Source organism: Mustela lutreola, chromosome 9 (assembly GCF_030435805.1).
Source record: "Mustela lutreola isolate mMusLut2 chromosome 9, mMusLut2.pri, whole genome shotgun sequence".
Taxonomy (NCBI): Eukaryota; Metazoa; Chordata; class Mammalia; order Carnivora; family Mustelidae; genus Mustela; species Mustela lutreola.
The window spans coordinates 19,025,800-19,048,370 of record NC_081298.1 but is presented as its reverse complement, the minus strand read 5'-3'; the positions used below and the strand labels follow the sequence as shown (position 1 = coordinate 19,048,370).

The 22,571-nt window shown below is 39.3% G+C and overlaps 1 long non-coding RNA gene across 1 annotated transcript; it reads right to left on the bottom strand.

Moving 5' to 3' along the window:
* Positions 1-2,013: 2,013 nt before the first annotated feature.
* Positions 2,014-22,017, bottom strand: LOC131807883 (uncharacterized). The gene is made up of 2 exons (XR_009344611.1): positions 21,711-22,017; positions 2,014-2,665 (listed from the first exon to the last, which is right to left on the bottom strand). It is a non-coding gene; the product is annotated as an uncharacterized LOC131807883 (long non-coding RNA).
* Positions 22,018-22,571: the final 554 nt, after the last annotated feature.

The window sequence follows — 22,571 nt, the reverse complement described above, 5'->3', positions numbered from 1 at the left end:
GCTGATTATTGCAAAGTCAGGGTTCAAGCATGGGTTTCACCAAATCATGCTTGGACGTCTTTCTTCTGGCCACTCTCCCTTCCCCATCTTTTGAGTACTTTTGTTATAAAACAGTTCTGTTTTGTTTTGTTTTGTTTTTTCTGGACGGCCCCAGGCCAACTTGGTGCAAGTTGTTGCTCAGCTAGAGCCCTCTTGTTCATCTGGTGTCCCTAAACTCAGAGACAGAGGGGGACACACAAAAAGGCTGACATGCTCACTGCCACCAAAGAAGCTTCTATCTCTCTATGAGTTTTTGTTCCATTTTATTATTTGCTTTTTAGTTTCTATGTTTTGTGCTTACACAATCTGGAACAGTCCCAAAAGTCTTGTTCTAGCCCGCTCCCAGCACCCCAATCCCTCTCCAGGGTAGCTAAAGTAACATCAAAAGTCTGCTTGCCAGGGCGCCTATGTGGCTCAGTTGGTCAAGCCTTTGGCCCAAGTCGTGATTCCAAGGGCCTGGGATTGAGTCCTGCATCTGGCTCCTTACTCAACAAGAAGCCTGCTTCTTTCTCTCCCTCTGTCTGCCAGTTACCCCTGCTTGTGCGCCCTCTCTCTCTCTCTCTCTCTCTCTCTCAAGTGAGGGAGCTGGGATCTGTCCCAGACCCACTGAGTAAAATCTTTAACTCTTCCCTGCTGTCCATGTGCAAGTTACACAGCCAAATACACAGACACTTAGGAACTGCACAGTTAATCTTGCAAATAAGGTAAAAAAAAAAAAATAAGTGAGGGATGTGTACATACAAATAACCCAGAAGCATCGCTATTCCTGGAGGACTCACATTTTAAAGGTTTTCCCTTTGTTTAGCTCATCCAGTCATTCAACAAATAATTCCCAAGCTTCTATGAAGCACTAAGCCCCAAGCTAGAGAAAAGGAGATGAACACAAGCAGACAAGACCCTGCCCTCACAGAGCTTATAGTCAGTGGCACCTCTGAATTTTGGTCAGGTCTTTTTGAATGTATAATTGCAAATCATAAGAAATGATCCAAGAAAGCAGCATGGGGTCACTGAGAGTGTTTATGGGGAGAACCTCACCAGATCTGGGTGGCAGGGTGGGGCAGGAAAATGTTCCATAAGAAGGGACCTCAGACTCAAGCCTAAAGGAAGCTACTCCAAGGTGCTTGAATGATCAGTGAGGCCGTGTCCATGGGCAGAGCTGGGCTGCCCTTCCAGCGGCCAGGAGTAGTGCCTTAAAGCAGTGATCTTTAGGCTTGCTGCTTGCTTACTCACCAAAAGTGGTTTGCAAAGTTTGGTCCTTCCTTGCAAAAGGTACCATTTCTGGTGTCTTGTGAATATTGACCTTTTTTAGACAAAACTATAAAAGGTAGCCTATAGACTCTAAAAAAAAAAATCATAGCAATTTCATAACCACCTTCATCTATTTAAAAAAATGAACAAGCTCTTGTGTAACAGATAGTCAACATTTTTCTTTTTCTCTGAGAACTAATAGTTTCATTTCACTTCCCCCACAGAACTTTAAGCTCATGTAATATACTTTGACACTTGAAAATCATTTATTGATCATATTTATCCACTACAAAAATATGTACATAAATTGACTTTTAAATTTTGTTTGTAATTCCTAGGGCTATACAGTTCTAAGTATTAAAAAGTATTTCTTCTATATGGAGATATCATTTTTATTATTACTAAGCCATGCATTAAAACAAGATGGATACATTACAAATTTTGATAAATATTTATTAAGCAGAAATAATAGAATCATATTGGAAATGTATTTTTTAATGAGATATATCCATGAAGCTGTTTATGTTTCTGGGGATGATTATCACTAATTACATGAAAGAAAGAGGATTTGGTATCAATTCTATTCCTTTTGTTTGTTTATCCATCTTTATAGACATTAAATGCTTAGACAATTTGTCCACAGAAATAAGTATATAGAAATGGAAGCTTCATTTTTAACCATTGTTACTCAAGTTATTATTACAACTGAATTATCACACAATCATCTAGCATAATAAAATATTTTTAATGTTTTGATCATCCTTTTATTTGGTGCCCTGGAAGTTTTTCATGTGAGTGCAATACACCATAATAAGATTCTCAATGGGCAAAAGATTTTTTTTTTTTCACTTTTCATGGGAAACAGGAGACTATGACATAAAAAGGAGAAATTCCAGGAGACTTCTCAGTTAAAAAAATATTAGAAGAATTCATATGGTAATTGATGATCCAAAACCAAATTAGTTTATGTATCTTTTGGGAAAATATTTATAAATCCTCAGAGGTATAGATGCTTCAGGTTAAAGACCACTGGCTTCGAGGATCAGATAACCCTCCACTTAACTTTGGAGGCTAATAATATCCTTGGTTTCCTTCCAACCTGCTGACATCCCAAGGTGGGGAGAAAAGCCTTCTGGGTGGGTGTTGCTCAAACTTCTTCTGCCTTTCTTCAGGCTGAAGGATTTCCCACCATGATTCTTCAAACCATGCATCAGTGCAGAAAGAGGTCCTCTGCTGGGAATTGAATACCAGGAAGGGAACGGTGAAATGAGGTCAGGTGGAATGAGAATGGATTGCATCACTTGATCTTGGAGGTCAAGGAAAGCTTAGTTGAAAAAGTGACACATGATCTGAGATGTAACAGATGAACAGAAGTCAACTGGGCCATGAGAGGAAGTGAGAGAGGGAGAACATTTTAAGCAAATCCATGCATGGAAATGAACCGTGGAAGGAAAGATCATGAGGGGTCTTGTAAATTAGGGGGAAGAGGGCATATTTTCTTCTCAGTGCAATGGAAAACCATCAAATAGTTTTTTTTTTTTTAATTTTTTAAAATCTAAGTATAGTTGACACACAGTGTTATATTAGTTTAAGGCATAAAATGTAGTAATTCCACAACTGTGTGTAATATGTTCTGTTCACCACAAAGGTAGCCACCATTAGTCCCTACACAATGCTAATACAATGCCACTGAGTACGGTCACCCATGCTCTGCCTTTTATTCCCATGACTCATTCATTCCGTAACTGGAGGCCTGTATTTCCCACTCCTCTGCCCTCATTTTGTTCATCTCTCTGCCTCTTTCCCCCTTCTGGCAACCGTGAGTTCATTCTCTGTATTTATAGGTCTGATTCTGTTTTTTGTTTGTCTACTCGTTTGCTTTGTTTTAGATTCCACATATGAGTGAAATCCTGCGGTATTTGTCTCTCTTGGTCTGACTTACTTAGTGGAGTACTCTCTCTGTCCACCCATGTTGTCACACATGGCAAGATTCATCCTTTTTATGACTGTAATATTCGTGTGTGTGTGTGTGTGTGTGTGTGTACGCATGCACCACATCTTTATCTTTATCCATTTATCTATCCATAGATACTTAGATCACTTCCATATCTTGGCTATTGTAAATATTGCTTCAATAAACATAGGGGTGTGTATTGAATGGTTTTAAAGGAGGGACTGACATGATCAGATTTTTTCATTTCACTATGGTCACTCTGGAAACTACTAGTGGCCAAGCCCCATAAGGAAGCACAAATCCAGAAAGGAGGTAGACTGGCCAGTCCAGAGCAAAAAAGGACTTTCTCCTCCTCCATTCTAGACAGCAGACCTTGTTTTATGCAACCTAAGCTCATTGCTTAACTCTTTGCAATACCTTCACACTGAACCCCAACCCTTGTCTCCTTCTATCTATGTATCCTTTAGTCACTTCTCCACAAACCTGTCTGTGAACGTATATTTTCTTTTCTGGTCCCAGAATAGGACTTCACTCATACCTGAGCCCTGAGGGTATTCCAAGTCTGGAGATGACAGCATGGCTCTCCTTCCTCTTTCACTCTGGCCACAGACATGCAGCCAGCTGCTGGGGCTTCTACAGATTGATTCCCAAAGCCTACTGGCTCCTCATCTATTGCTGGCGTATGCATGGGTATCTGAGAAAAACACTTTTTATAAATTCCTAAACTATGAAACATTTATAATTGGAAATTAAGATTCTGAAGGTGTCATACAGACCTCCATCTCCATATCTTTATCTTTATTTTTTTTAAGATTTTATTTATTTATTTGACAGAGAGAAATCACAAGTACACTGAGAGGCAGGCAGAGAGAGAGAGAGGGAAGCAGGCTCCCTGCTGAGCAGAGAGCCCGATTCGGGACTCAATCCCAGGACCCTGAGATCATGACCTGAGCCGAAGGCAGCGGCTTAACCCACTGAGCCACCCAGGCGCCCCATATCTTTATCTTTATTCCCCTCTTTCTCTATCACTTTACACACACACACACACACACACACACACACACACAGCCCAGAAGTGGATTTCTGTCTCCATAAGAGATAGATAAAAATGATCAAACACCCATTGTACACCCAGAGCTCTGTGAAAATCCCACAACTTCCTTAGAGACCTCTGGGCTACCATTCCCACTGAACTCCAGTTTGGGGTACCCCCACTCTTTAGGGTTATACCCCACTCATTCTGCTCCTACCCACGCAACAATTTTAAATTTGCATATAATTAGATTAGTGCAAAGTGTATGGGTATATAAATCCTTGCTGATAATTCTAGGAAGATTCAGGGATTTGCATGATAGCAACACAAACAGCTTCAAGTTGATTTTGAAAGTTCCTGAAGTCAAGTTCCTGAAAATTACTAAAATTCTAAAACCTAAACACCAGGCTCCTATCTTATTCCTTATTGTTTGACATACTTCTTGTCTTGACAGATTTCTTTCCTTGTTCTCTTTTCCCAAACCAAATTATTGATCTGTCCCTTTCTTTGATGATTATTATGCCTGATGATATACAAATTTGGGTCTCATCTTTTCCAGATGCCCTTCTTTCCTTTTAACAGCTGGTGTGAGCTGTTAAAATAATAAATATTTCAACCCATTACATATATGATCATATAGTCAATATGGTACATATGATATACTTCATAATGTAATGTAAGACAACATAATATCTTGGATACATAACCATATTATATCCACAATGAGTGATTTACAGCTCCAAGAAACAATGTACATTAATAAAAAATAATTGTGAAACATGTATTTGACTATTAAAAACTCCTTTTGGGGGGCACCTGGGTGGCTCAGTGGGTTAAAGCCTCTGCCTTTGGCTCAGGTCATGGTCCCAGGGTCCTGGGATCGAGCCCCACGTCAAGCTCTCTACTCAGCGGGGAGCCTGCTTCCTCCTTTCTCTCTGCCTGCCTCTCTGCCTACTTGTCATCTCTGTCAAATAAATAAATAAACAAAATCTTTAAAAAAAAAACTCCTTTTGGATAGAATGATGTTCTGGATTAAATTGTTTTAATGTTTTATAATATATGATGAGAAAAATGCCAGATTCATGGAATATGGATTGGTATTAAATAGCAAAATAATATATTGTAGAGTAAGTCTGGGATGTCTGGTTTTGGGGGAAGAAATGTGATTTGTTTTCTTTCCTGTAAACTTCCTCAAGTCCTTATTATGTCACATGAGGACGTTTACAAATATCTTGATATGATATACAAAATTTTCCAAACACATCTGACCACAGAACACTTTTATCCAAAGCACATTGCTCCCTAGAGTTCTGTAGAACACTCCTCAGAAAACACAGTAACTGGAGAATTGCTCAAATTGTATCTACTTCTTAATGCCCTGGGATTCCCAGCCCCCACCCTAAACCTGTTAGCAAACCCCCTTTCTAGGCAAGAACACCCATCATTCTCCCTTCTACCTTCAAGTCATCCTTTCTGGCCACTTCCGGGGCAAAAACATTTGGTCCAAATTCCAGTGATTTAGATTGATAATCTCTGTGTATTAAAAGCCCGTTCAAAACATGAAGTAGACTCAGCAAATAACTTTCTAGAGAAAATTGAATTGAATTGGATAATTTGAGCTCCTTATGAGTAGGACCCAGATCTTTGTGGCCCCCTTATGGTAAGCACTTAGTAAACAGCTGTGAAATGAATGAATAGTATTAACACAGAAATGTCTACCCTTTCCCTAGAACAGAAAATAAGACATTGCATGCATTTACATAATGTTGTTTGGGGACTGACCTTACAGTATTTAATGCAAATTTTCATTGGTGATCCCAGGCTCCACGCACCATCAAACCAGTCTTGGCATCTGTCAACATCACAGCCTTGAAGGACATCATTCCGGTACTCCCACATCTTTCTGATTTCTTAGAAGTTACTTTGCCTTTGACCTGTTTACACCCTGTCCAAGTTCTAGGTAAATGATTCAGGATATTCCTTCTCCATTTTTTTTTTCACAAGTTCTTGGTCAACTAGGATGAGGAGTTTGAGAGCTGAACTGAGGAAGTAAAAATGTAACTTGGACGTCTGAAGAAAACCACTCAAGTTTCTAAATGCATTGACTTTCTCGAGTTACAGTAAAAAGGGAGAAAAACACATCTTGGAAACTGCTGTGGGTGCACATTTGTACTTTGGAGCCCTCCACCCCAAGAAAATCATGCAATGCACTTCCCAGAAGAGTGAAAACAGAGCAATAAGAAAGGGGTCTTCCTGGGCCAAAGCCGAGTGCCGTCTCTTAGCTATTCAGTTGGATGAGTTTCTTCTCTAGTCTGCTTAAAAAGACATTTCATTCTTGAATAGAAATTGTCTAGATAGGGACCCTCTGCCATGACTGTTCAGTATCTGGTCTTGGGGCAGAACTGGGGATCACTATCACTTTGCCAAATAGGTGTCTCTGGAGACATCCTCATCTTTTCCAGCTGGATCTTACCACCTTCTCTCCAAAGCTGAGCCAAGCTTAGTCTTCTAATCGTTTTCCCTCTCCTTGGCCATCTTTGGACAACTGTTGGTAGCCATGTTCATGTGAAGTTGCAGGAGGAAGAAAATGTAAGTATTTCCCTGAGGACCTCAGATATGCTTTCTACCAAGAAGATGACCATTGAGACTTGGGCCTCCACTTCAGATTCTGTAAATGTTGGGTTCTTTCCCCTCTATCTCTGTCCGAGAAGCAGAATATACAAGAAAACAAAATTTGGTCAAACAGACCTTAGTTCAATGCAGGTTCCACTGTTTCCCAGGAGACACTAGAATGTTCCAGATACAGTGGCCAGTGATGTTTACAAAGATGAGTAAGACAAAGCTCTGATCTCAAACCGTTTCCAGTCTAGTGGGAAATGAAGGGATATGGGAAGATGTTTTATGATAAGAATGTTTCGAGGAAGACTTCAATCTAGATTAACTTCATCTGTGATACTCAGGAGATCTAGACAGAGATGGGAATGTTTTAAGTGGGTTTGAAGTATAAGTAAGGGTTTTAGTAAGACGGCTATATTTTTCTACAAGAACAAAATCCTCTAAATATAAATGGAAAACACAATAAAAGTTTATTCCCTGCAGAGTTTACTTCTCCACAGAGTAATCTAGGTTCCCAGACTACATGATTTCATTGGTTCTACTGTTCCCTAGGACCTCAAAACCCTTCCTCTGCACTGTCACTGGATCCTCTCCCTCTTTATGATGAAGACACAGTCTTTCAAGCTCTGCCTCTCAAGCCTCTATGTACAATGAAGACACAGACCTCTCAAGAGGCTTTAGGGCCCAATCAAAAATTACCTCACCTCACTGCTATCCACTTTATACACTAGACAGAAAGTCATGGTGCCACTTAACTGCAAAGGAAGCTGGGAAATGTAGTTCTCCTGTATGCCCAGTGGAGTGAAAAAATGAGTCTGGTTAATTCATAGTACTGAGAGTGCCAGAATAGGAGAAGGGAGAGATCTTTCGTGGGAAAGGAATGGGGATTTAGCTCTGGCAATATCAGGTGGGTCACTCAATAGGAGCACTAAATGGAACTTTTTTTTTTAAGAAAAGTGTATTTGGAAACCACTCAGGAAAATTAAAGGCAGAACTTTGAGATTTTAAGCAATAGGGTTGACAAAGAGTAAAATGACATGGCGATTCACAGACCTGTACCCCTGGGGCTAATAATATATTACATATTAATAAAAAAAAAAGTGAAGAGTAAAATGAGAGTTGGTCTGCCATCAGATGGGACACAATATCCAACAGGGGTCAGCTCTGCCCAAACCAACTGAGCCATCCAGGCAGCCTCAGCTCTGCCCTAAAAAATATACACATTTGTCCTCCATTCCCTGCACAAAGGGGAAGTCCCCAGAAAGCTCCCACAAGGAGGATTTGAGATATTTAAAAACATGAACTTTTCCCTTTTCCTTTCATATGTATAGACAGACCCCAATGCCAAAGACCCAAAGACCTTCAAGTAGACCCATACCCCTCAGGGCAGTGACTTTCAGTCCTGCCCTGAATCCCAGGCAAACTTCCCACACTATTGTGAACTAAAGTGTCCAGCCCATGAGTCAAAGATACAGGTAGTTACCAGGTGGGTCCAAGATATTGGATTCAGAGAAGAGAACTTTGAAAAACAATGGAAGTGTGGTTTGAGATATAGTTCAGGGGCCCGCACAGGAGAATTCTAAAAGACGACGACCTTGGCAACCAGAGTTGATGCCTACTGTCTTCTCACCCATCTTTGGCAGGTTTTGAGATCAGATATGCTAACAGACTCTAACTTCCAAACAATCAGTCCAAGAGAATGTATTTTTTAAAAATTTAAATGATTTTTTACCTTAATTTGTCTTGATAAATTATTATAAAAGCCATAAAATTTCATGTAATCCAAAACAATTTGAAGTTACCTAAAATCTCACCACTTAAAAATTGAGCATTAAATGAACATTTTCCTAGACACCTCTCTCTCTCTCTCTTTTTATAAGATTTTATTTGTTCCAGAGACAGAGAGTGTGAGCAGAGGGAGGAGAAGATGGGATGTGGGGGAAGAATCTCAAGCCAACTCCACAGTAAGCATGGAGCCCAATGTAGGGCTCCATTTCATGATCCTGAGATCATGACCTGAGCTGAAACCAAGAGTTGGATGCTTAACTGATTGAGCCACCCATGCACCTCCTAGACTTCTCTTTATACGTAAAGGTAAATGGATGGTTGGATGGATGGAAGGAAAAGGGGGGGGGGGGAGAATAAGAATATATTATAATGGGGGCATCTGGTGGCTCAGTCAGTTAAGTGTCTACCTTCAGCTCAGGTCATGATCTTGGAGTCCTGGGATTGAGACCCATGTCAGGCTCCCTGCTCAGCAGGGAGAAGCATCTCCCTCTCCTTCTAACCCTCCTCCCCAGTTGTGCTCTCTCTCTCTGTCTCAAATAAATAAATAAAATATTTTTTTAAAAAACATATTATAATGGAACTATATGTCCCAGTGCAGTATTTTTATACTTTAAAAAAAAAAGCAATGATATTTATTGATAATTCAAAACACATACACACACACACACACACACACACACACACACACACACCTTCAAAGAAACTGTTTACAGCTCATCCCTCATGGTGATAGGAATTCCTTCACCTAAGGAAGTCTCCTTAGCCACTGAAGCCACCATGCTATTCATCACTCCTCAACCTTTCTTAATTTCTTCATTGACCAAACATTTATTGAAGACCTGTCATGAGCCAGGCGTTAGGCCAGTGTAGGGAAAAAGCAGTGAGCAAGACCAACACAATCCCCATCCTCATGGAATGCGGGTGCAGAAGAGTATTTCTCGGAGTAGGGTTCAACATCTTAGGGCATCTGGTTTCATGGCATAGTGTGAGATCCAGGAACCTGCATTTTCAACAGCTGTCCCGATGATTTGGATGTATACCTCAGTTTAAAACCACTCTGCTAGTAGGGCATTGCCCAAAAAAGGCATGACGTACACATGACGGCCCCAAGACAGTAATCCAGGTCAAGAGAAGGCAATGGGTCTGGCTGATGGAGCTACACATTTTGGACAAACCCATGGTGTGATTATGGGTCTCACTTAACTTATGGGCAGATCTAAGTTACCACTGAAATGAGGAGTTTTTTGTTGGTTTTTTTTTTTTTTCCTCACAGAAAGCAGCCTCTTTGAGGATAGTGGACTTTGGCAAATATTTAAGAAGGTTACGTCCTTTGCATAACCTGGTGGACACATTTTCAAGAATTTTGATGCAGGAATGTTAACCCCAATTCTATGAATATCTGCCACCCATGACTTCTTTGTTCCCTGACAAATGTCATGAGGACTTAGAATCTTTAGACAAAGATTCCCAGAGGACAAAACAGTGAATGCTTAAGGATGAGAGTCAACTTCCTGCTAAAAACTGAGTGTCCCCCTTGAAAAAGGCAACTAAAAAGGCAACTTTCTCCTTTGCTATTTGGCTGAAAGTTTCAGATCTACACTCTAGGTGCGAGAGAGGTTATTACACAATAGGGACCCTGAGACCAGGCGAAGAAAGATCTAAGGAAGAGGAAGCTGTGCTTTCCACATTTAAATGACACTACCTAGCAAATGACAGGCAACCAGGTGGGAATCTGCTCACAGGATTCATGCAATCATGTAAATTGAATGAATACACTATTTAGAAAATATATAATATTCAGATGGCAACATTCAATTTTTAATCACCCTCCAGCCCTTTAAAGATACGGTTTGCTAAAAACTAATTATAAATATTATTTTACAAAATGCTGAAGCCATGGGGGTCTGCTTAAACCTCTATTACATAATAACATTTATTATTTCAATGAGTGAGTGAATAAATGTTCGAGAAAATAAAATTAAAAGACTGGAAATTGGCTTTTAAAAATCTCTGAAATGTTAAAATAATTATCACAAACCCAAGGCCTTTCTCCATGCTAGCCTATAATCTTTGTGTATACATATTACAGCGAGATTTAGTGTCTCATTTTTTTTTAAACCGATATTAGGTTAGGCAGAAGAAAAGTTTAGTGGGTTTAGACTCTAGGAAAACAAATAGTAATTGCCACAAGGGAGGTTTAACTGATAGCTCGATAATGAGGAAAAAAGAAAAAAAAATGAAAAAACAACAACAACAATACAGTTTTAAAATTCTAAAATCGCAGGTTTCTGGTGACATTCCATATAGGGACGAGTAGCCCTATATGCACAATACAGAGCAATAATTGATATTCATACAAATGACTTCAGGTTATCAAGAAGGTTTAGGGATCCATCCATCTATTCCAACTCAAAAGATGGGGAGGTTATCTGATACACTTAACATTTCCTTCATGGTTAGTTGTTAAAGTTTTGGTATTTTATGGGTTTGGTTTCCATCATGGGTAAAATTCACTTGGTCAGAAAGCCTGCTGCTTCAATGACTAGAGTTGCCAGATTTAGCAAATGAAAGTACAGGGTGTGCAGTTACATTTTAATTTCAGATAAACAATGAAACACTTTTTGGTATAAATTTATACTGCATCCAATATTGGGGACATACTTATGTCCCATGCAATATTTGGGACACACTTATGTCCCATGCAATATTTGGGACACACAAAGGAAAAAAAAGTTGTTTACTCAAAATTTAAATTGAATCGGGTATCCTGTGTTTTATCTGGCAACCCTACCAATGACTCAAAAGGAACCTGGTGATGCATCTCAGGGGTAGTACATTCTGGAATGGTTGCACTTGAGAAAGCCTGGCTGATTCTACAAGTCAGTTCGATCCAGCTTTTCAGAAGGAATCTGTAAACTTTAGGACAAAATAACTTCTTAGGATAATAAGCTTCCTCTGAAAGTCTCAGGTCAAGTGAGATCAAGGCTTGAGACACACCTGCAGGCAGTTTGCAAGTAGAGTACGTTCTAGGGAAGTAGGTTTTAAGAAGTTAGTTCACTCCCTAAGGCCCCTGGTAAATTCACCTCCACAGAACTGAGCTCTGTGGTGAAGGAGTTGGGTTGTACTGAAGGGAGCTGTGGGAAAAGGGGTCATGAGCTCGTTTCTAAAGCTGCTACAGAATATTGAGACTCCTCAGTCCTCTGTTTCCCTCCTCTGGGTCTACCACTCCTACACTTCTCCCTTCTCCGGAACTTCTCATCTTAGCCCTATTTCTGTGTTTCTGTAATGGTCTGTATTGTTCTCCGCGATATTGAGATTTATAATAAAAGATCCATATTTGGTCTTCACCCCCATTTCTGACACAGAGCTCCTAAGACCCTTGGAATTTCCTAAGTGATGAGAGCGATAAAGGTGTCTTATGTTAATAAGGTGACTTTGGACCTCATGGAAGGATGAGGACTGGTGGCCAGGAGAACCATCCAGGTGACTGGAGGAATGGAACTTTCAGTCCCACCCCCAGACCTCCTGGGTGGGGAGGGGAGCTGCAGGTTGAGCCGATCACTAATGGCCAATGATTTAATCCACTGTGCCTACATAATGAAGCTTCCCTAAAAACCCAAAGGACAAGGTTGGGAGAGCTTCGGGGCTGGGTGAACACATGGAGGTGTTGGGAGAGCGGTGCTCCTGGGGAGGGTACAGAAGCCCGGTGCCTCTTCCCTGTACCACACACACAAATACACACACACACACACACACACACACACACACAGAATCGGGTCCAGAACCCCAAAAGCTTCTCTCCCTAGGTTCAATAAAGGATGGGGAATGTATCTTTTTAACTTTATCTTCCCAGGGATTGAACACATAATATGTGTTTGCCTGGATGGAAGAGAGGTCCGATGGAAGGACAATACCATTGAAAATATTCCATTGAGTTCCTGGAGAGGAAAAAATTAGCTCTTTTTCTTGTACAAGAACAAACCTAGTCCCTTTATTCATATCAGCCCCAAACTGAAAAAGTCCCTGTGTCCTCATTATTGGTAAACACACTGGTGTATTAACCCAATGGAATCCTGCTTCGCGATCAAAAGTAATAAACCACTAAGGCACACAATCCAAAATATTATGGCAAGGGATAGAAACCATACAAAGAGTACATAACGTATGATTCCATTTTTGAGGCAATCCAAACAGACAAAACTAACTTAGGGCAGAAAAATACAGGAACAAAGTTTGGGAGGTGGAAGGAGCGGGGATTGATTGGAAAGGGTCACCAGAACTTTCTGGGAGATGAGGCTGTTCTGCCCCCTTGATAGTTACTTAGATCGCCTACAGGCATAAGTCTTTGTCAAAACTCAATCAATGTGCATTCAAGATTTGTATGTTTCATTGTAAGTAAATTTTACCTTATAAGAAGAAATACCTGTAAACATATCAAAATCTGGTTATGTGCAAATGTATTTAGGGCGAGTGTAGTGATAGCTGCAATTTGCTTTGAAATGCATCCAAAAAGCCAAATGGATTGATGGCTGGATAGAGGAATACCCAGACGGAAGACGAAGCAGGCACAGTAAAATATTAATGACAGAATCCAAGCAGTGAGCCTATAGGTGTTCCCCAGAAAATCCTGTCAATTTTGCTATCGTTCTGAAATTTTTCTCAATCAAATGTTGACATAAAAAGAAACTTCTGATTCACATCATGGTCCAACTGTGTCACTCGAGAAAGAATTCTGAAGTTCTTGGGATAGTTGAGAAGCTTTCTTTGGGGGAGCAGTTACCTCCGAGGCATTCTGGGGGACTGGTCCCTCTCTGACAAGCCGGACTGGGTACAACTGGTGAGAATTATACTCTTGTTATCTTCCATCACCTTGTCCATTCCTGCACTTTCTCCCCTGAAAACCCTGCCTTTTCAATTCAAAATAGGAAGAGCCCCAGTACTTTCTCCCTTTCCTCTTGCACCAGCCTCCTCATGGGTCTTTGACTTTTAACCCTTTAGTGTCTGGCTGAAGGAGCCGGTGTCAGCCTCATTAAGAGTTGATCAGAGACACCAGACTCCCAGGGTTCACCGGACCTTGGCGGCTCCCTCCTGCAGAAGCGGTGGCCTGAGCACCGCTCTCAGGACACATTTCTGCAGCTGCTAAAGAAGAGCATTTACTGCGGTGAAATTTAGGCCCAAGGGGAACTCGAACATCATGCCCAGGATTAAAAGCGACATGCGACCCAGGATTAAAAAGCTGGCTTCCAGAGAAAGAAGCAAGCTGATGCTTTCGAGTCCGTCAGATTCAGAAAAACTGCCTGTGGAATTCGATCTGTGAAAGGTCCGGAGACTTCTCTGTGTGATCAGTCAAAAAAAGAAAGAGGGAGAGAGATGAGGATAAGGAATCCCTTTTAATAACAAAACAAAGCAAAGCAAAATGTCACAGATGCCCTTTAAAGTGAAGAGAGGAGGGATCCGTCCTGTCCTGTTCGGTTGGAAATGTCTGTGACTTTGTGTCACCTCCTGGCTTTAGGATGTGGGAGATACATCATAGCTGAAAGCCTCACTCTTCAACTGCAGGGTCTCCCCAGCCAGGAAGCTGCGGGAATCCAGGACCTATGATGCTGGATATTCCAACCTTTGTGTCAGGAAGTCTGGGTCCAGTGACCTTCTACTTAGAAACAGACACAAACTCTACCCACTGAAATAAGGTAGGAAAATGTGTTCCCCATCACCGAAAGTATTCAAACTGACACTGGACCAGATAGGAGGGATCACTAACGACAGTTAAAAGATAGAGTGGTTTTATGGGCTGAGTTATGTCCCCCACTCCTGTGTCCTGTTGAATTGCCAACCCCCAATATCTCATAACAGAACGGTATTCGGGAATAATCTTTAAGGAAGTACTTACATTAAGTGATGGCATTAGTGTGAGGTTCTAGTCCAATATGACTGGTATCCTTACATGAAAAGTGGGAGACACCAGGGCCACATGCACAGACAGATGACCAATGAACAAGTAAGAGGGCCGCCACCTGCACACCAAGGAGAAGGGCCTCAGAGGAAACCAACTGTGCTGGCACCTTGATCTTGGACTTCCAGGCTCCAGAGCGATGAGAAAAAAAATTTCAGTTATCTAAGCCCCCTAGTCTGGAATATTTTGTTATGGAAGCTTGAACAAGCTAAGGGTAGATGGTTTTCCAACTTCCATCTTTGCATGTAAGCTAGGTGATGGCAAGATCATTGACTTGTTCACTAGAAGATTCCAAACACCTGCCATAGTCCTTGATGGAGAGTAGGCCTTGTGTAAATAACTGTTGAGTGAATGAATTTTATTAGATTTTCTGAAGAGTTCTGTGTTGATTGGAAGTCTACAGCCAAGCACAGTGTCTTTTAAGCTTACTCGTTGGACCTTGCTATAGTTTTATTACATTTACTATATATAGCATGTTGCATTTCTCTGGTTTGATTTTAGAAAATGTGGGACATACAGGCATTAAAAGAAAAAATAAGTCTTCTGAAATTCCAACCCTAAGATGTAACTATTGTGAACATTTGGATCACTTTTGTCATTCCTAAAAATATACACATACATAAGTTTAAGACAAATTGTAAATACAATGTTTTTTCTCCTTTTCACAGAAGGTTGTAATATATTTTCCTATCACATTACATATTTTCTCATATAGGATCTGTCAGGTATGCATATTTATTCTATGTGAGAATGGAATATTGTTTAATCATCTAAAAATTGAGTTAAGTACAACAGAAAAAATGAAATAAATTTACAAGTTCAAAAAATGTTAATTTTTAAAATTGCATTTAGGGAAGTGACGTATTTTCCCATTTTTTTTTTAAAAATTTTAAAATCTTGAGTCCTGGGACTCAATCCCAGGACCCTGAGATCATGACCTGAGCAGAAGGCAGGCAGCGGCTTAACCCACTGAGTCACCCAGGTGCCCCGATTTTCCCATGTTTTAATTGACTATTTGAACAGTCCCTCCTTTATTTTATTTTATGACTTTTCTATTGTTTTATGTCTAGAAAAAATTTCCCCATCTCTGAAACAGTTAATTAATCACTTCCATTTTCTTTGGGGACATTTCCATTACCAAACCAATACATGCTCATGATACAAATTTTGAAAATACATAAGAGTTAGAAGAATAAAAAAGTCATCTCTAATACTCTGACCTTCTATTGTTTTCTTTTCCATCAATTTTCAATGTATTTTTTTACATGTTTGTTATCATATCGTACCTATAAAATTTTATATGCTAATTTAAAATTTATCTATATGATTTAAAGAACATCTGATCACTGTATAAAATCTAAAGACTACACAGCATTACTTGGAGAAAATGAAAACAAGTAAATCTGATCCCCCAGGCAGAACCACTGTTAACATTTAGTATACAACATCTCCTTCTAGTTTGTTATATATATTTTTACACAATTGCAGATGTGCACTATGCACAAAATTGCCCTGATTTTGTTTTTTCATCTAAAATTAATACATACTCATGGTAGAAAACTGTGTATCCAAATGCATAAAATAGAAAATTAAAATTATGAATAATGGTGCCATTCAAAAGAATCATCATTAATAACTTTGCATATTACCTTATAGAATAATATTCACATGTGTTCTTTGAAAGTAACAAAAGAATATACATATAAATCATGTATATTTATATGTGATACATTTAAGACAAGATTCATAGGTTTTCTACATAAGATTGTAAGCTTAATAATTAGTATAAACTAATCAAGTCCTTTGAGGTTTGTTGTTTTCATCTGTATTTTTAAAGTTCTCAACTTTGACCTCCACGTTACTGACTTGATTTTCTGCAGAGAAGTTCTACCCTCTACTCTCTCCAATGATGATTTTAATTATCTTTTTGCAAATTCTCTTCCTATGTAAACCAGCTCATCACCATTTTTTTTCCATTTCTATTTCACGTTTTTATTTTTTTTTTCCATTTCTCTCTCATGGTTTTCTGCTCATCATTCAGGATTTATATGAGAACTTTGGAGTTTTTTATATTTTCTCCGGTTTACTTATTCTTGTTGTTTCTTAATTGAACTTTTAAAATTTTTGATCATTGTAGTTCATATGTAGTTTTAAGAAATAACGCAGAGATCCCATATGCCATTTCCAGGTTCCCTCAATGGTAACATCTTGTAAAACTATAGTCCAGTATCACAACCAGGATACTGACATTGATACAGTCAAGATACAGAACTGTTCTGTACCCTTCTTGCTGCTTATACTCATACTTATCATGGTCACCCTCTCTTTGCTTCCCTTTGTCCCTGACCCTTCAGCCATTAATCTGTTCTGCATTTCTATAATTCTATCATTATAAGAATGTTATATAAATGAGACAATGTGTTATACAACTTTCGGAGGTTCGTTTTTTCACACAACATGATTTCCTGGACAGTCAACCAAATAGTTTTGTGTTTTTACATTTTGAGACATTTACATAAATGACACAAAATTTTGGTGAACACACCTTCCTGTGGTTCCCATAATCATCAATGCCTGGCATTCACACATTCGTGTCATTTTTCTTGTACATGAGACCTGCACCTTGCTTCTAACCCATGAAATGAGGTGAAAAATGATGCAATATCTGTGGTCATGTTTATGGGATTATGTAAGATTGTGACACCATCTTGTTAGAGTCTCTTTATCTCTTGCTTTTTTTTTTTAAGATTTTATTTATTTATTTGAGAATGAGAGAGAGAGACAGAGACAGAGACAGAGATCATGAGCAGGGGGAAGGGCAGAGGGAGAAGGAGAACCAGAATCCGTGCTGAGCACAGAGCCCCACACAGGGTTTGATCCCAGGACCCTGAGATCATGACCTGAGCTGAAACCAAGAGTCTGATATTTAACCAACTGAGCCCCCCAGATGGCCTATCCCTTGCTTTAAAGAAGCAATCTGCCACAGAGCAGGTGGCTGTATTTGGAAGTCCATGTGGCAAGCCATATTAGATGGCCTCTCAGAGTTAAGGATGACCTGACAAAATTGAAACCTTCCATTCTACAGCCACAAGGAAATGGATTCTACAAAATGCTAAGGGAGTTTGGAAGTAAATCCTTCACTGGTAGAGCTTCTGATGAGACCACAGCACTCACTGAGACTAGGAATGTACCTTGGTGACATACTGAACCCAGGTAAGCCATGCCAACTTCTGGCCTCCAGATCCTGTGTGACAAAAACTGTGTATTACTTCAAGCCCTGAGTTTGTGGTAGAATGAATACCATAATATATTGCAACTCATCTTTTTTCACTCAACATTGCTTTTAAGATTTGATATATTGTACTATATATATATTGATATATACAGTATATATATATAATATTATATTGTATATACTGTATATAATTGTATATACAATATATATTGTATATATATTAATATATTGTACTGCTTTATAGAATTTTAACATATACAAAACCATGACTTCTCATTCCACCATTAAAAAAGATGTATCTTCACTTCTTAGACATTAAAAAAACAAGTGCTATAGAGAATATCTTTATACTTTCTCAGTACACACACAACAGCTTCTCTAGAAAAGTGTATCTCAGAATAAAATCGCTGGGTCAAAATATATGTACATCTTTGACATTATTATGTATTGTCAATTTGCTCTCAAAATTGGTTGTGTAATTTTGGCACAGGAGAGTTCCTGATTCTCTACATCTTCACCAACACTTGGTATGATCAGACTGTCATTCTTACTAATGTAATCTTGTGAAATGACTGCTTTTTGTTCCATATCATTAATTACAGTGAGGCTAAGCTTTTCATATGTTAATTGATGGTTTGGGATGACCTATTCATGTTCTTTGCTTATTTTTCTATTGATAAGTTTTCATTTATCTTATTGGTTTATAGGAAGCTACTTTGTATTCTAGATGTTTATCTTTTGTAAACAATGAATTGACATAAAATTCTCCTACTTTATAAATGATCTTTCAAGTTTGCTTATGGCCACACACACACAGAATTTTAAGGTCAAATACATCTCTATTTTTCTTTATACATTGTACATTTGGTATCCCGTTAAAAAGTTTTCCTTCCCTCAAAGTCATAAAGGTATTCTCCTACATGGCTTCTAAATCTTTTCAGGTTTGCTTTCATAATTGGGTCATCATACACTTAGAATTTATAGTTTCATAGTGAATATTATTCAAGCACATAAAAGAAGAAAATCCTGCCACTTGCAACAACATGGATGAACCTGGAGGACATTATGCTAAGTGAAATAAGCCAGATAGGAAAGACAAACATGTATGAGCTCACATATACATGGAACCTAAATACAGTTAGAAAACTCTTAGAAACAGAAAATAAAATGGTGGTTTCCAGAGGCAGGGAGAAATGGGGAGATGTTAGTGAAATGGTACAAACTTTCAATGATAAGATGGATAAGTTCTGGGGATTTAATATACAACACGGTGACTCTACCATTAACAATAATAATGATAATATGATAATGTATTGTATGCTCCAAATTTGCAAAGAGTGTAAATCTTAAGTGTTCTCAGCACCAAAAAGCAACACAAAACAAACAAAAACCACCCAAATGACTTTGTGAGGTGATGGATGTGTTAATTGGCTTGATTATGGTAATCATTTCACAATGTCTACATATATCAAATCATCACATTGTACACCTTAAATATACACAATTTTTATTTGTCAATCGTGCCTCAATAAAGCTGGAAACTCATGCCATCTATACAAGACATATATCCTTTGGATATCTGGCCTAAAGCTATTTTGTGTGTGCATGAGAACATAAGCTTTCCTAGAACTATTTCAACACAGCTACACAAACGTGGAGAGTCCAGTGGGGTATTGCACTCACTGAATTGTTTTACATAGCATGTCATTGATTACCCTTCAACTTATTCTAAATAGGAGGATCCAAAGTTTGCCACCATTTTATAAATGGTAAAGAAGACATGGCGTAAGTGAAAGGCATTTCAGAGTCCATTTCCCTCACTCCTTGACCATATCGGCTCATTTCTGCTCTATTTTTTCAAAAGTCTATCTTCTTCGTGACCATGCTGAATTCTCTGATGACAGGTTAATGCTGCCAAGCTAGCAACTTGAAATGAAGTAATTTTAAAACCTGCATTCTAATAATGGGAGTCGCTCACTTTTGAGCCTATAACTAATTCAAAAGCAATTGAAGCCTCCTAAGGAGAGCCTGCTGTAGTGGGAAGCAATCCCCCGGGCTCCCGAGTGAAGCCCTGAGACAGGCTAACTCCATCAGGCAAATATGCAGGCAGGCAGGCTGTCTCCTGGAAGAGAGAGCCCAAAATAGAATAGGGATAGAGTTGATCACACCACCATCAGGCTATCCGATCAACTCCCTTAAAAGTCCGTGCTCCTACAAAACAAGCTCACCCTGATGTATTGCACTGATCGCAAGTGGGACTTGTACACTGTGCATACATTTCTCACTAAACGCCAACAGAATAGCACCTTTTAAGTGTGGGGCACCTGTTATGCACTGAACACGAGAAAACGTAACTGCTCTATAGTTTTGAGCAGCACACAGTCGTTTCTTTGAACATTAACAGAATGACATCAGTGTGTTTGAGGCAGTGGTGGGTGTGCTTCTCCTATCAGTGTTGAGATGTCATAAGGGTGCACATGTAAAATAAAAATTACAACTAGACAGAAGTGTCACTGGGGTGCCTCGGTAATAACAGTCAATTAAGGGTCTGACTGTTGGTTTCCGCTCAGGTCTTGATTATAGGGTTAGAAGATCAAGCTCTGCTTTGGGCTCCACGCTCAATGCAGAATCTGCTTGAGACTGTCTCTTCTCCCTCTGGCTCTCATGGTTGTGCTCTCTCTCTCTCTCTCAAGTAAATAAATCTTTAAAATAACCAACTAATTAATTAAAGTATCACTAATAAATTGTACAAGAAGAACAGGAAAAAATAGCTCTGTCAGAGTAAATATGATGACTTACAAATAGGGGGATGCTAAATGAGATAATTCTCAACAGTTATGAAAAGTGGGAAAATACCAGCTGATTGGGGGATTTTGCTTCTCTGCAGTCTTTCATCCACATGGCGGGTTTATTACCCCCAAGAAAAGGAAGGCAGAACAGTCAATAAAACTAAAGGACAACCTCCTGAATAGGAGAAGATATTTGCAAATGGTATATCTGATAAAGGGCTAGTATCCAAAATACATAAAGAACTTACACAATTCGACACCTAAAAAAACAAATAACCCAATTAAAAATGGACAGAAGACATGAACAGACATTTCCCCAAAGAAGACATCCAGATGGCCAACAGACACATGAAAAGATGCTCAACATCACTTGTCATCAGGAATATGCAAATCAAAACTACAAAGAGATACCACTTCACACTGTCAGAACAGCTAAAATCAAAACCGCAAGAAACCACAGGTGTTGGTGACAATGTGGAGAAAAGGGAATCCTCATGCACAGTTGGTGGGAATGTAAACTGGTACAGCCACTATGGGAAATGATACGGAGTTTCCTCAAAAAATTCAAAACAGAACTACCCATGCGATCCGGTAATCACCTTACTGGGTATTTACCCAAAAAATAAAAAACGTTCATTTGAAAGGATATATGCACCCCTATGTTTATTGCAGCATTATAGCCAAATTACGGAAGCAGCCCAAGTGTCTAATAATAAATGAAAAATTTGAAAAGACGTAGTGCATATGTATGTATATACAATGGAATATTATGCAGCCATATAAATAATAAACTTTTGCCATTTGCAACAACACGGATGGAGCTAGAGAGTATAATGCTAAGTGAACTAAGGCAGAGAAAGACAAATACTATGTTTCACTCATATGTGGAATTTAAGGAAAAAAACAAATGAGCAAAGGGGGAAAAAAGAAAGAGGGAGAGGGAAACAAATCAAGAAACTGACTCTTAACTATAGAAAACAAACTGATGGTTACCAGAAGGGAAGTGGGTGAGGGAATGGGTGAAATAGGTGACAGCAATTAAAAAGGACACTTACCATGATGAGCACTGAGGAATGCAGCGAATTTCTGGAAAAAAGAAAAGGGAAGGCAGTTTCACAGCTCGGTTCCGAGTTTCAATCTAGACTTTAAAGCCCACACTGGATAGTCTTGAGAGGTAGATTTCCAAAAAGAGAAAAGGATTTTTCTCAGACTTCCCCAAACTAGATGTTTACATATCAGGAAGTAAAGCTTGGAAGGAATAAGCATGCGGTAAATCTTGGGCAAACACAGGCATAAAAATGGTGAAGGGAAATGTCTCCACACAGGAAGGGTTAAGTCATCCGTGTGCTGGATGAGGGCACAAGAAAGTAAAGAGCACAAAATGAAAGACTAACACCTCCCTCCCCACACCCTGGAGGAGGGGTAAACCGCAGTGGTCAGGAGCTGAAACACAAAGATGAGAATGTCTGATGTCATTCTCCCAACCCTACAAGGATGCATAGTGTCTCCACTATGTCCTTATACTATCTTAGGAAGGAGGCAACAGGCTGGGGCGGGGTTGGGGGAAGGAGGTGGATAATAGAACCCTGGCTGCAAGGGGTTAAGAGCACAACTGAGTCATTGACCTAAACACAGAGAGACCAGGTTTTAAACGGACGATATATCTTTGATGGGCAAGACCAAGGGCTTTTCATCAAAAGAAGTCCTGGCAATTTGAAAGCAAGAGAGTGCAGTTGTAGAGATAGTTGTAAAGGTAGTTATGTTCACTTAAAGGTAAGAAATGATGAATTTAAAAGCCAAAGTTGGATGTTGGAAGTTTTGGTGAAATAGCGGAGCTCTTTGATATTATTATGGCAAGGGACCCTTAAGGTATTTGGATACTTGACCTATCAGAACATCCCTTCCTTTATATTCCA